Source organism: Chiloscyllium plagiosum, chromosome 3 (genome assembly GCF_004010195.1).
Source record: "Chiloscyllium plagiosum isolate BGI_BamShark_2017 chromosome 3, ASM401019v2, whole genome shotgun sequence".
NCBI lineage: Eukaryota > Metazoa > Chordata > Chondrichthyes > Orectolobiformes > Hemiscylliidae > Chiloscyllium > Chiloscyllium plagiosum.
Genome location: NC_057712.1, coordinates 20,826,354 through 20,842,787, shown reverse-complemented (window position 1 = coordinate 20,842,787; position 16,434 = coordinate 20,826,354).

Below are 16,434 nucleotides of genomic sequence, written 5' to 3'. Positions count from 1 at the left end.
TTGATCCACAATCTTCCATGCTTGGTACTGCAAGTGCATATCAAAATATTTTTTAAATGTTAGGAGGATTTCTGCTTCTCTCACTCTTATAGACAGTGAATTCCAGATTTCCACCACCCTTCGGGTGAAAAGGTTTTCCCTCACATCTCCACTAAAGCCCAGGTGACATCGTGACAAATCTCCTCTTCAGCTTTCCAGTAGGATCAAATCCCTTCTGGAATATGGATTTCAGAACTGCATACAATACAAGCTGGGAGGGACTAAATTAAAAAGTAGAGAACAAAAATAATAATCTCTGGATTATGACTTGAATAAATAGCCAATCAGTGTCAGGTAAATGAATTCAGCAAATTCAATACAGCAAACCTGAATAACATCCACCTTTGAACTACAAAGTGGCAAGTAACATCTCTGACACACAAGTGCCAAGCAATGGTCATGTCCAACAACAGAGATTCTAACCAGACCAAGTTCTAGAACAAGAGACTCCAGTCTCAGGGTAAGAAACCTATCATTTAGGACTGGGAAGAAATTTCATCACTTCAGGGTTGTGAATCTTTCGAATTATTTAATCCAGAGAATTGTGACTGTAACACCACTGACCATCTTCAAGGTTGTGATGGACAGACCTTTGGTCTCACAATCAAGGCAAATGGGGAGCATGTGGGAAAGTGGAGTTTAAATCCATGATCAGCCAAGAAAATATTGATTAGGAAACTCAGTCATTGGGCTGTACACTCTTAGGCTCCTATTTCTTTTGGTCTTTTGTAATCTCAATCAATTGGGCCTCATACCTATCATTCATTCACATTGGAGTCAATACAGGTCAGTTAGTATTGGAGAGATGAACAATTCTTGATATATACAATGCCAAGAGACAACCCAATTGAACCACCCATGTCTGCTTTGTGTCCATGCCTTGAAGTCAGCAGAAAAGTATTCCAGCACCAATGCAACTCCTTGTGGACGACTGAAACTTCTGACATGTATGGAAAAGCATCAAAATTCATAGAGTTGCAGCAACAGCCTGAGGAAATAGTCCTACAGCTAATCTTTAAGTACTTCATAATCCCTTTCAATAACACTATCAGAAGTCATTTATGCTACTCACTGTCATGTTCAGCTATGCGAAGATGAGAAAATGCACAAACTGAAGCTAAGGATTTCAAATAGTTATCAGTTTTCATATTGACTGACATCATGATATGTCTGCTCTGCATGGTTCTGTTGGTTGTTAGGTGCACAATGGGCCAATCTCCATAAATATAGCGTCTTGAGCAAGTGTGCTCATTGCAACTTTGTTGTTGAGGGACTTTTATATTTATTTCTGAGAGATATTTGCAGTCACATAATCAATGTATCACTCATCAGTATGTTTGGTTTGGAACAAAATTTAGATATTTTGTGGTATACATCGTGTTCTACCAAAGGATTTCCAATGTACTTATGACATATGGAACTATTTTGTGGAATGAAGTTTGCCAAACTAATTATTGACAATGTTCAAAAGTTCACAGAAGTTCATAAGAGGGCAGCTTTATTTCTTTTTAGAAGTTTCTTGCATTTGAAATGGTTATTTCCATTGGTAATGCTTTTAAAGTAATTGCTAATTTATTTCTGAATGTATTGTTGCTGCTGAGGAAAGCTACAGTAAAATTCAAGACATTAAGGAACTTGCAGAATAGGCATGAAAATGAAAAATAAATTGAAATGTAGCAAGCACAAGGTCGTGCATTTTACTAGGAGGAAACCAAAGGTCACTCGTTCCTTGAAAATGTAGAGCCTAAATGTAAAGGATAGAGGAACAAAAGAATCTAGGTAAACTGATTCAAAAATTGTTAAAAGTAACATTGCTGGTAAATAAAGCATGTAAGTAAAAATTACAAGAGCATTTACTAGGTTTAATTTCTCAAGGAAATCATACAGAACTTTGCTTAGACTATACTTAGAATACTTCGAATAATTGATGCCTCCAGAATACAAAAGGTGTACAGAAGTATTGGAAAAACAAGAAGGATTTACAGGAATGCTTCCATATCTGAGAAAACCATTTTCTCTAGGAAAGGAAAGATTAAGGGTTGACATGAAATAACACTTTAAAATTGTACAGGGGTTCAACATAAAACCAACAAGGAATCCAGGAGAAAACCCTTTGCTCAGAGTGATAAGAATGTGGACCTTGTGTCCACCTAAGCAGCTGTGACAAAGTCAGGTAAGTACATGAAGAAGAAAGGAAAAGACTGATATACTAATAGGTTAGATCAATTGGACTGAACGCCTTTTTCTATGCTGTACAATTCCATGTAATTCTTCATAAAGAGTGATAATGATCATTTCATCCATTTATGTAAAATTGATTTTAACATTCAATAAGAGTTGAGTATTTCTTTGTGCTCAGCTGGAAATGAACTAAACTTCCCTGATTGCTCGAAATTTGTTTTTCACTAAGCATTACTACAAACTGGATTGTTGATGATTGTGTAAGACAAGTGCTATCAGCTCACCCATCTTATCATCTATCTTTCCTGCTTCACACTTTCAATTAAGTCTTAACAGATAATTTTTTTTGTTTAATATGAGAAAGATTCTATGGCCTTCCCGTTGCAAGAAGGGCCATCTACAGTGGGAGAAAATAGCTGGAGAGACAATGAAGGAAATCAGGAGAATTCCCTCGGTTTTTATTCTCGACTTTGGAGATGGAGGAAAGCCTGAACCCCCAAATAGTTTGTGCTGAGAAGGAGAATTAAAAAAATGATTCAGAAAGGGTTTATCTTTTTCAGATTGATACACTTCCTTTTCTAAAATTATCATAAAGGACGTAAAATGGAAAGCAGGAAACTCAACAAGTTCAGATTCCCCAAAGAACCCAAAACGCAAAAGCTACTTCTTAGAAATGCCAAAATCTTCAACATCTGGCAGTGCCAGCAGAAATTGGCCTTTTGTGTTACAGCCGCATATTTGCACTCTTCAGTCAAACAGGTTAAAATAGGCCAATATTGATAATCTGAATGAGGAAATGATATCAAGTGATACACACAAAAAAACAGGTGATAGGATATAAAGGATGGACTCAAATGTACCTCATGTGGAGGCTTAGGGAAGGTCAGACTATGACTGATGAACATTAGATGATGACCTATATGGACTCACGGAAATGCTCTCCATAAATTGCTCCTGTTCTATTCTGGCTAAGGTTAGATGAAAACATTAAAATTTGGGCGGCACGGAGGCACAGTGGTTAGCACTGTTGCCTCACAGCGCCAGAGTCCCGGGTTCAATTCCCGCCTCAGGCAACTGTCTGTGTGGAGTTTGCACATTCTCCCCGTGTCTGCCTGGGTTTCCTCCCACAGTCCAAAAATGTGCACGTTAGGTGAATTGGCTAAATTGCCTCTAGTGTTAGGTGAAGGGGTAAATGTAGTGGAATGGGCCTGAGTGGGTTGCTCTTCGGAGGGTCGGTGTGGACTTGTTGGGCCGAAGGGCCTGTTTCCACACTGTAAGTAATCTAATCTAAAAAAAAGGTATGAGTTGTCATTCTCCTGGTTTCAATCCACTATCTCTGCAATGTGACAATGAGCAGACAATATCAATGCCGAACAGTATCTCTGGAAATATTTCAGGGGAGCCACTGAGTGCTCCAAACACTTAAATCACTGCTTGAGAATTCCTGTCACTAACTCTACAATCATCCTGATTGTGACCCTGATTTCAATTGTACCTGTCCTGCTTGGGAGTAAGGAGGTTCCATTGTGGTGTCATCCACCAGGCCATCAATAACTTCATTATGTGAAGCCATCCTGTCACATTTCTTGCAAATAGATTCTAGTTTTAAATTAATCAATTTTCGAGAGTTTGATTAAATGATAATTCTGTTGCCTGTTCGCTGTGCCCTCTAAGTCACACTTCTTATGATCTAAGAACTATCAATATTAATTCGTGATTCCATAGTCTTCATGAAGCCCAACATGTTCTAAAACTATCTTCAGATACCGATAGAGTGAAACTGGAAAGGCAAGGACTGATTAGGGATAGTCAGCAATGCTTTGTGTGTAGGAAATAATTTCTCATTAACTTGATTGAGTTATTTGAAGAAGTAACAAAGAGGACCGATGAAGGCAGTGGTGGACGTGATCTATATGGACTTCAGTAAGGTGTTTGACACAGTTCCTCATGGTAGACTGGCTAGCAAGGTTAGATCACATGTAATAAAGGGAGAACAAGTCATTTGGATAGAGAACTGGCTCAAAGGTAGAAGACAGAGGGTGGTAGAAGACAGAGACTGGAGGCCTGTGACCAGTGGTGTGCCACAGGATCAGTGCTGGGTCCACTGCTTTTTGTCATTTATATAAATGATTTGAATGTGAATACTGGAGGTATAGTCAGTAAGTTTGCAGATGGCATGAAAATTGGAGGTGTGGTGGCCAGCAAAGAAGTTTACCTCAGATTACAAAGAAATCTAGGTCAGATGGATGAATGGGCCAAGCAGTGGCAGATGCAGGTTAATTTTGATAAATGTGAGGTGCTGCATTTTAGAAAGGCAAATCAGAGCAGGACTTATACACTTAATGGTAAGGTCCTGGGGAGTATTGCTGAACAAGGGGACATTGGAATGTAAGTTCATAGTTCATTGAAAGTGGAATCGCAGGTGGATAGGATGGTGACGAAGGTGTTTTGTATGTTCCCCTTATTGGTCAGTGTATTGAGTATAGGAGTTGGGAGGTCATCTTGAGGACATTAGTTAGGCCACATTTGGAATCTGATCTTCCCACTATGAGAAGGATATTGTTAAACTTGAAAGGGTTCAGAAATGATTAACAAGGATGTTGCCAGCGTTGGAGATTTGAGCTATAGGGAGAGGGTAAATGGGCTGGGGCTATTTTCTCTGGAATGTTGGAGACTGAGGAAACCTTTTAGAGGTTTATAAAAGGTCTTTTCCCCAGAGTGAGGGAGTCAAAAACTGGAGGGCATAGTTTTAAGTGAAAGAGGAAAGACTTAAGAGGGACCTAAGAGCCAACTTTTTCATGTAGAGGGTGATGCATGTATGCCAAAGGAAGTGGTGGAAGCTGCTACAATTACAATATTTGAATGACACCTGGATGGGTATATGAATAGGAAGGGTTTACAGGGATATGGGCCAAATGCTGGCAAATGGGACTAGATTTATCCAGGATACCTGGTCAGCTTGGAATGAGTTGGACCAAAGGATCTGTTTCCGTGCTGTATGTGTCTATGACTCTATGACTCTATAACTTACAGCTTCTGTTACTCAGGAAGGTGTGTTTCAGTACTCCCGTATGCACTTTAAACAAGTTTATTCCAATGCATGCTGAGATCAGGGAGCCTCTTTAAAAGGTACTGAACAAAGATCTACAATGAGAATAGTCACCATTCAGTAAGTAGTGTGTGGCATGTTAAAGGTGAAGCATCTTCATCAGTCATCACATATATCAACCCAGATTTGGAAATGTATGTCACAACAAATGCATTAGACATGTGACTGAAACTATATTGTTGCAGTATACGAAATGAAGCAAACTACCAATCACTGATAGATCATGGCCCTTGTCAGAAAGAGAATGACCCAAGGAATCCCTGTGTCAGCAGGCAGTGTAGCTGCGGTATTTACTAAAAGCTACGTGGATTCACCTGCAGGGGCATGTCCCCTGCAAGCAGGAAGAACTAACTCGAGCCTTATGATGCAATCGAGGCACCATCCAAGGAGCAGGAGAGTCGACATTTCGAGCATAAGCTCTTCATCAGGAATCAGATGCTGCCTGACCTGCTGTGCTTTTCTAGCACCACACTTTTCGACTCTGATCTCCAGTATCTGCAGTCGTCACTTTCTGCATTGTGGTGCAGTGCCTCAACCAGAGTCAAACTGCCAACCAAGGCCAACCAATATCCTTTTGGTATCAGTATCCCTTTATCATGCTGTATAAATTGTTTGTTCCCTTCCAAATTTGCTATTCTTGTGCCTGGAATACTGGGTCCAGTTATGGTCGCCTGTTATAGGAAAGATATTATTAAACTAGAAATGTTTCAGAAGAGATTTACCAGGATGTTGCCAGGTATGGAAGGTTTGAGTTATAAAGAAAGGCTGGATAGGCTGTGACCATATAGAGGTTTATAAAATCATGAGAGGTATGAGAGTTAATGGTCGGTGTCCTTTCCCTAGGATGGGGAATTTCAAATCTTGGGGGCATATTTTTAAGATGAGAGGACAGAGATTTAAAAAAGACATGAGGGATACAGATAGTGGTTCACATGTGGAAAGAAGTTCCTGAGGAAGTGGTAAATGAAGGCATATTTACAATGTTTAAAAGGCACTTCGATAAGTAAATGAATAGGAAAAGTTTGGAGGGATATTGGCCAGAAACAGGCAGATTAGACTGGATTAGTTTGGGATAATGGACTGGTTGGATCGAAGGGTCTGTTTCCGTGCTGTATGACTCTATGAGAATTTTGCCAGGTTTAACTGAATCTTGTTGATGTGTTAGAAGTCTCGCCTGCTGTTTACAGAGTCTGCAAGAGACCTTTTTGGGAAAGCCTGATGAACCATAAGCCAATCTGACAGGGGTGATGCCAGTGGGACAGAGAATTCACCCATCAGTACAAGGCCAGGAACATTGTTGCTGGGCAGTATCACTGGGGAGACCATAGTTTCTGCCAGGCAGACAGGCACTGGTGCCCCAAGGTAAGTAACAGGGTCACAGGTAAGTAACGAGGGCTGTTGTATGGGTGCGCCAACTCACAAAAACACCTGAGCCGCTGATCAGTATGAGAGTTGCTGCCATCATCTTCTTCAAGGATAGGCAACTACAGGGTCTGTTTGGTCTGGTAGAGGAAAAACCAACTTCCTGGTCTAACAAGAAAAGTGTCTTTTCATTAACTCACAGCTCATCAATACCTTCTAAAGGGCAATGAGGAATAAATGTCAGTGGTGCTCACGAGAATTTAAAGAAAACAAGATATTGTTTATTACATGTTAGCAACAAGTTGCAGGCCACATCCATGTGCTGGACATTGTTACAGAGATCTTTTAAGGAGAACCAGATGTTTAGTCTGTCTGCAAGATCCTAAGCTGTTCCTTCTGCGAGTCTATATGATATTATCTGGTGGACAGTGTTTATTAACCCTTTCAAACCCGTATAGATTAGGACACTTGGCAGCAAGGGCAGGATCGTGACTCTTCGGGTCCACCATCAATTTCTGATGGCCAGCCCCTTGAACAAGCATTGAGTACCTTTGGTAAAAACAATGACTGCAGATGCTGGAAACCAGATTCTGGATTAGAGTGGTGCTGGAAAAGCACAGCAGTTCAGGCAGCATCCAAGGAGCAGGAAAATCAATGTTTCAGGCAAAAGCCTTTAATCAGGAATAGAATTGAACACCTTTGATTGAGTACTTCATTATGGTCCTGGATGTGACAAGCTGACTGCTCAGTTTTAGCTGCTGTGTATTCTGCACGGTTACAGCCTGCAAGCAGCTGGGTTAGCACCAGTCACTGGCCATTTAAGAGCTTTAATTAGTGTCAGAACGAAAATGTCAACCATAGCCTTTCCTGACCCTGACTGTATTCCTGCAGTGGCAGGAAGGCAGAAGGGTTGAGGTATGTCACCAATTTAGCTCATTACATATCCTTCCCAACTCCAACATCATCACAAGGGAAAGCAGAAGATTCCCCCCATCTTGTTCATTCAACACTCGATCAAGTGACTATTATAGTTTCTCATTCTGACCCCATAATATGGGTAGCTGGGAGATGTGGGAGGAAAGCATTTAAAATAAGTGGAAAACTTATCTTCTTCACCCTTGCTGCCAATGGCTCTGAACAGTAAGTTTAAAATCACACAACACCAGGTTATAGTCCAACAGGTATATTTGGAAGTACAAGCTTTTGAAGCACTGTTCCCTCATCAGCTACCCGATAAAGGAGCAGCGCTCCGAAAGCTAGTGCTTACAAATACACCTGCTGGACTACAACCTGGTGTTAAGATTAGAGTGGTGCTGGAAAAACACAGCAGGTCAGGCAGCATCCAAGGAGCAGGAAAATTGACGTTTTGGGCAAAAGCCCTCCTGCTCCTTGGATGCCACTTGACGTGTTATGCTTTTCCAGCACCACTCTAATCTTGACTCTAATCTCCAACATCTGCAGTCCTCACTTTCGTCTAATTGATTATAACCTGGTGTTCTGTGATTTTAATCTTTGTCCGCCCCAGTCCAACACTGGCACTTCCACATCATTCTGAATAGTAACTGCTTCAAGTTGCCAGTGTCCTGTGCAGAAGTGAAGATTGGAGCCCAATGAGGTTTTAGCAAGGACTGCTTCCTCCTCACAACTGCTGGGAGGATAATTGTGGACCACAACAGGGACAAGGTAGTTTGGATCTTGCCTCTCCGAGCATCCTCCTCAGGCTCCAATATCATAAGCAGGAAGCATATGCCCACCATAGTGAAGACCACAAAAAGGTCTGTGCGCAGTGCTCTTGCCTAGTAATCCTTTTGCATCTGAAAATAAGGCAGGTAACATCTGTTTGAGGTGCCTACTGAAAGATTGCTTCATCCTGAAGCTGTCACAATGCACTGCATTCTATAGATAAGAACAAATCAGAGTAAGCTTCCCTGGAGGTTCAGTGAGTTTACTACTATGCAAACCGGAAGATATCCTATTCAATCTCTGGTCTGTATTGAGTTAGTTGTTTTTTTGCTGCAGCCATGGTAAGTGTACTCCAGCTGACGTTAGCAGCACCAGGTTAGGAAGTGGGAGATTAGCAGATTTCCTGATCATGAGTAGGCAACCCCTGCTGCATCAGATTAGACCTCCATGGTTCCCCTTGGGAATGAGTTTTGCACAAACATGTCTCAGCTTTTAAGACACTCATAAACCTCCAAGTATTTTGTCACTTTATACCATAGAACTTTTATGGATCCCTGGGCTTAGACAATTTCAATTTAAATCTTCAGCAAGTGTAGTAATTCAGCTCCATGAGCAGAAAATTGAATTGTTTTTCTCCTTTCACTTAACCTGAATGAGTTCGGTACTCTCTGACCTTCCCACCTGACTGCCACACAGCAACACGCAGACCAGTGGCAATTATTTATCAGAGACACATACAAACCAATGCAGACACACAGGCTTAGTGTTGTCTGGCTCCACATAATGTCCCTCTAGTTTAAAGTAATTATTTTGGCATGTTAGCCTCTAGAGAGGTGTGTTTTTGTACTAAGAAGTCTCCAGGGTGTGTAATCTAACAGGAGATCAGGTTTGTTTCCGAGTTGACTCAGATTCACACCAGTACAAGGCTGAAGACGTAAATAAGTGTAATTAAAGTAGGGTGGTGAGAGCCGCCCAATGTTAGGATTTTTAAATTCTGTGTTTGATTCCAAGCACACAATGGATCTAATATTCCTAAAGGTGACAGATCAAAGGTTGTGTGTCCCTGTTTGCTGTTTCCCTTTTCAGTCTATTGCACTGCTATCACTTAACAGTCATATATCAATAGGGCCAGACAACCTTTACATATTTATTGAGTAGTTGATTTATGATGAAAAATATCTAATCTATTTTTATGCAGGTATAAACTTTACTTTCTACATATTCTTTCCCTTTGATTGTTCTTTCTTCATGTTGGAGTGAGTTCCAAATGGAATGGAAACAAGTCATGTATTTGAGCAGCAATTCATTGTGCCATGATCAAGAGACAGAATTTGGTTAATGACTGTTCATAATAGAAACTTAGAGGTAATAAATTGATAATCAAGTAAGAAATCAAATAAGAGTTTTGGAGTAGTGGAAGGATACATTTCAGTTGATTGTGACTAGTCACAGGATTGGATCATGTATATGTTAGGGGTGAACTATTGGCCACTAAAGATGTGGACTTCTTGATGGTGAGAACATTAAAGTTTGGGTCTTCAACATATTTGTAAGGCTTAGTCACAAAAAAAGGAATAACATATGGTGGAGATAGTATATCTCCTGATGTGGCCTCCTCTATATTGGGGAGACAGGCTGCCTACTTGCGGAACATTTCAGAGAACACCTCTGAGACACCCGTACCAACCAACCCAACCACCCCGTGGCTCAACACTTCAACTCCCCCTCCCACTCCACCAAGGACATGCAGGTCCTTGGACTCCTCCATCGACAGAACATAGCAACACGACGGTTGGAGGAAGAGCGCCTCATCTTCCGCCTAGGAACCCTCCAACCACAAGGGCCTGCTGGGCACACTTTCCTCATTCCTGAAGAAGGGCTCATGCCCTAAACGTCGATTCTCCTGCTCCTTGGATGCTGCCCGACCTGCTGCGCTTTTCCAGCAACACATTTTCAGCTCCGATCTCCAGCATCTGCAGTCCTCACTTTCTCCCGATGGAAATAGTATAGCCAAGGAATTTCTCCTTCATATACGCCCCATTGTTCTCTAGTGGCTAGAAAACATGTATATTATTGAATATGGATGTATTCCAAAAGTATGGAAAGAAGTTGTGGATATTGTTATAATCAAACTGGACAAGTTCAGTCAATGAATTCTGAAACTATACATCAATCTCACTTCCAAACAACCTATACATTTCTGGAATTTATCATCTTTTGGAGTCTTGGCTGTCTCATGAAGTCAGAAGACCAAACAATATTCTTACATACTTTCAATCACTGCCACCAAGTTTTGCTCTTTCTAATGCATGTTAAGGCTAATTCCAGAAGAAACCCAAGATTGGCACAGATTTTTTACACCAGCACTTAGTCCATAACATCACCTTACATATTATATCTGCCAAGAACAATGCCAGGCAATGGGCAATTATATGACCATTTGGCCAATAATGTCAACCCCACCTTGGTCTCTCAACAACTGCCTCAAATCTCAGTACTCGCATTAATAATCTTAACCTACTGGCTATAAATTTGTGAAAATTCACCCATACAGATACCTTGTGCTCACAATGCAAATAGTCCTTTTCAACGACGTCAAGTTCATTTTGAAAGGGATTGAAACACTGGTAAGAAGACTTTCAGAAATGCAAGCTCAAGGTAAATCCAAAAAGCCAACCTGATCGACACTGCATATTAGTAGCTGGAAAACCATCCATACTCTGAAAGTGGACTTCTGCAGCAGTACTGTATGGGAGTACCTTATTCCAACGTATCTCAGATCAGACTGCTCTTCTACAGTCATCTGAAAAAAGTAACTGTTTAGACAACAGAGGCTAATCTGTTCCAGAAACTGAAAAATCCAAGATTAGGACAAATCAGTATCAGTGCATTGGTCATTGGTAACAGACATTGTATGCTTTATAGTTGATGACTGTGCACTAGTGGAGCAGAAGCAGCCACACTAGACATGTTGAAGTCCAATTGAAAATACTATGTGGTGTATAACTATAGTTCTCCAATTGACCGCAACATCCTGCCTAACTGTATATTTACACATTATTTTCTTATCCATTCTCAATGATCCTGCAGCCTTCCAACAGTAACTTTCCATCCTTCAAGATTTCAGCACAGTCCCTCAACAAGAGGTAAAACCACACATGTCTTTTTGGATCTGTACGTTTACCTTTTGGCATAGTTGTTGTTTGACCCTGATGAAGCTTGGAAAGCCAAAAATAGTTCAAACGAACACACCCCAAAAAAGATCCAATACAAAAGATCCCTGTCTTCAATCTTGTGTGAATATCAACAACTCCAAACCATACTGATACAAACTATGGCAGATGCAGAGACCTGATGGAAATTTCAATGTGTGACTGTTGTCATACAGAATATCTGTGCATCATGGAAATACTCTTGCCCTATACAAAGGAGGCATTGTAGCATTATACACCACTGCTCCTATCATAATTACCTGGTGCAACCCCATGCCAAATATAAAATTATAGGCATTGCTCTATATCTACTTCTGTCAGAAGAAAGAGAGATTGAATGATGAAGGATTTTATCCTATTGTATCAACTTCCTGGACTCCCAACAAGAAATTGAAGTGTACTAGCCAGGTAAATACTGGCTACGACAGCAGGTCAGAGGCTGCAATGAGTAACCCACCTTCTGACTCCCCAAAGTCTGTCCACTATTTACAAGGCAGAAGTCAGGAATGTGATAGGATACTCCCCACTTGCCTGAATCAATGCAACTCCAACAACACTCAAGAAGTTCAACACCATCCAGCCCACTTGAATGACTCCACCTCAACAAATCTCCCTCCATTATCAATGAAACTCAGTCGTAACTGTGTCTACACCTTGCACTGCAGTCATTCACCGAGACTCCATAGGCAGTATCTTCCAAACCCACAACTATTACAATCTATAAGAATGAAGGCAGCAGATACTTGAGAACATCGTCATCTGCAGATTCTCTTCCTCATCACTCGCCATCCCGACTTGTGAAAATATATCAATGTTCATTCATTATCACTCGGTTAAAACATTGAACTCCCTCTTTAAATGTTTTGTAGGGGTAACTGCACCAAAATAACTGTAGCAGTTCAAGAAGGCAGCTCACCACTGACTCAAGGGTAATTAGGATAACAATAAATGCTGGCCCAGCCAATGAAGCCCACATCCCTTGAATGAATGAAAATAATTTCAGCGCACTGTATTATGAGACGTTTTGCAGAGGCTCTCACATCTATTCACCGCAAATTCTGTGGAAAGGCCAAAGAAACCTCCAAACGTGTCTCTTGTTTTCATGTCTCTTCTGACAGAGTTACACTGGAGAAGCAGTGGAATCCCTGTACAATTTTATTCTGACTATGTCTAACTTTCAGAATGCTAATACTGAATATTTGTCATGGTCAATTCAGTTCTTGTTTGCTGTAAGTTTCTGCCCATCATTTACATGCATTGAAGCATGGCTAGGTATTGAGGTGGCAATAGGTGACAGAATCTTGTAAATTGTGTGATATTAGTGACTAACTGGCATCAACAATGCACCAGAAGGTCTGAGTAAAAGGCACATTGCAGGCAATAGAAGCTTTATAACTAGCAGTCATTCCATTTCAACAAAGTAAGCCTATTGTTGAGCACGTGAAAAAATCTAACAACTGTTTCAGTCTGGTTAAAAACTATATATTTCTCTTTGAAAGTTTAATTAGCACTGTTCTGACAAGAGCCGTTTTTGGTATTCAAAATGGATTGTGCTAATTTTGGGCAAAATCTCCATTGAGCCTTATATTGAGTGCATCTGTCCAATCTGAAAAGGTTACTTTTTTTTCTGTCTTTTCCATGACGTTTGATTTGGTGGCAGTGCTAAGGTTAGTGACCATGAATGAAGAGTTTTCCCAGTTGCTAGGAGATAAGTCTATGATTCCAGACAGTGAATTGGGTAAGAGCTATCTCTAATTGACAGCTGCTTACCCTAAGGGTTTCATTCTAACCTTGAGACCAAAATATAATGACAGGGCAACTTTCCTTTCACCCTCGTCTGTAAGGCCAGGGCACAAGGATTACTCTTGTTCTGTTTTCCACTGTTTTCGCTGCTACGCTTAGTTTACCAAGACAATGCTGAAAGAGTGATTGCAGCCTGCTGTGTTTCTAGGGGCATAGTTCTGCATCACTGCGTGTCTGTCTGATCCTTACCATCTGTATAAACTTCTTGTCACAGTGAGGTGACCCCACTCGAGAGGTGTGAAAATCAATTATTTTCAGAACTGATTAGTTTATTGATTGCGTCTGTGTTTAACGGATGAGTCAAATATTATGAAAAATCATCAAAACATTGCATTTGTATCACATTCTTCCACCTTTCTGCGCCTCACTGTCATTCTGTAGATCACCTCATCAGCTACAGCCTCTATTATGCACAGTAAACCCAGCAGTGTTTGCACATTCATGGGCTCAACTACACATCTGAACTGTTTAAAAGCAGCCAAATAATGCAGACTTTTGGTTTTGGCAAGATGTAGTCTGAAAGGGGCTCTATCTAAAGGGAAATAGGGTTTTGGACAATCATGTACACCCCAAACACAGTGACAAAAAGGTATGCCACAAGTGAGGATTGTTTAACAATTCATTACCAAACACTTCTCAAACTGTAATGTGGCTGTGAATTACATTTATAAAGTTGAGTGGGATGCAGTTCTTTAGTCTCAGTGTGAATGCCAACAAAACACACATAGGCTATCAGAATGAACAGATTGTCCCAGTAAAAGGTTATGGTCAGTGGTTTACAGCCACTATTACTGGAACAATGCAGCCTTGATGTCAGTGCCAAGCAGCAGCCACATTACCTGACCTCACAGATTAGTTCACCCATGCTCGGCAGCTTTCCAGGATAAAGATTAACATCCTAGAAACTGCGACAAGTTACTAAGGAGAAAAGTCATGGAGGCATCGAAAACCTGTTTTCTCTATACACTTTTGTTTATCACTTTTAAAAGTATTAGAGATGGAAAAGAAAACTGTTTGAAAGTGCTGAGCAATTTGAAGTAGGAGTTCATGTGACGAAGCCTCCAGGAATCTCTCTACGATTATCTTACAACTGCAGATATTGCTTTGGTCATTTCAGTTTACAGCTCGTTTTATAAAAATAGATTTTTTAAAAAAGCTGTTCATAATGCTTGCTGACACAAGCATTTTCCAGAGATCTGTTTTAACTAGAAAGTTGCTAAAAGAAAATTATGGAACAATTCAAAATTGACAACATATAAGGTGCAAAATATCAGATTAACTGGAATGCCTCATTATACTCACCATTATAGGAGAATGGAAATGATAAATGCCTTTCAAAAGATTCATATATTTGTTCTCCCCTTCATTCCTAAAGGTGCTGCATCATGCATCTCAAAAAAGAGGTTATTTCTTTACATGGGAGTGTGGATAATTTCAGCAAGTTACTATATCATTGAAGGCAGTACAATTCTGCTTATTTGTTTCTGAGCTGAAAATGAGTTGCTGGAAAAGCGCAGCAGGTCAGGCAGCATCCAAGGAACACGTGTTTCTGACCCAAACCTTGTGTATTCATGATTGTGCCCATTCACACACCAGGGCAGAAGCCCTTCCTTATTCTTACCCTCCTTTAACAGGGGTATATTGAGACCAGTTGTAGTACTCCTTCTTGCTATGTGACCAAGTCCCAAATCATGTGATACAATCCCCATTAGAACATCAATAGGACTGAAATAACTTTTCTTACTCAAATAAATAAATCACACGGGATTTGGATTTCTTCTGTGCAAGATGGTTAACCTAGTGGTGTTAAAGGAGCAATACACAATTTTAATTCAAATAATATTTTTCAGCAATATATGAATCTTAATTTTCCCAGTGATACAATCCTTAGTAGAACTGTATTACATCATATTAAACCTAATAATGTAGTCTTAATCAATGAAACACCAGTCATACAGTAAAAATAGTCAGAACGGGTTCAGGAGAGGAAAATTAGACATAGCTCCCAGTCTTCTCATTATCCATTGAGGATGGAATAACTCCACAGAGGTCAGCATCCCATCACCAAGTCACCCTTTACTTACACATGGAGAATCTTTGATACTGATTCAACTCCATCAAAGCCAACTCTGGGAGTGAACAGAATCTTTGACATTCCAGTCAGCCAGGGTTCCCTGATTGGACCAGATTAGCAGCCCCCAATCAGGGAACTCATATTCTTTGAAGTTCACCTGGCTGACCACATTACACTCACTGCAGAGGATATAGTTAAGCCAGAATTAGGATCAAGTTCAACAGTGATGGCCTTCATGTTGAAGCGGCCAATGGCATTCAGATTCTGAAACTACACATTGATTCTTCATGGTCTTCCACCCTCAATGGCATTTCATACCATTTCCTTGTCTGTTCTGCTGATGTTATGTTGAAGTTATGCTGTTTTATGGTGATTTTTGTTTGGTATTCAGTGACAAAATCAATGATCGTTCAACTTTTCTCTGGAAGCTGTCATCCAAAAAGCATATTTTACTTTATTCTTATTAAGGAGTCAAGAGTCACATGGAAAATTCTCCTCATTGCCATTTGAGGGTCTGTGACATAACTGGGAGAAATGTCCCATTGACCCATCAAGCAGCAATATCCAGATTGAAATACAACGTACTTGTCAATAGTTTTTCAGGTTGTTCAATAAGCTGTTTACAGCTGGTCTGAGGATGAAAGAGATCCACAGGATTCCAGATGTCATCTCAGTAAAACTGGCACAGCAAGGCATTCCTTACTCTTGATGACCAATTAATATGAAACCCAGAACTCAAGTAAAATAAGAGAGAGAAAAAAGTCCAGCTTAGTCATACTTACACAACATGAAGATCAACCAACATCCTGGATTCCTCCATCACTGTCCTCAGGTATAATCTGAAACATTGGCAGGTCAGACACACCAGAGATGGTAGCATAGTGTTTGGGAACAAATATTCTTAGAATATCTCAGTGTGCAGAAAGAAAGAAAAACATACATTTATTTATGATTTGGAGGAGCCAGTGGTG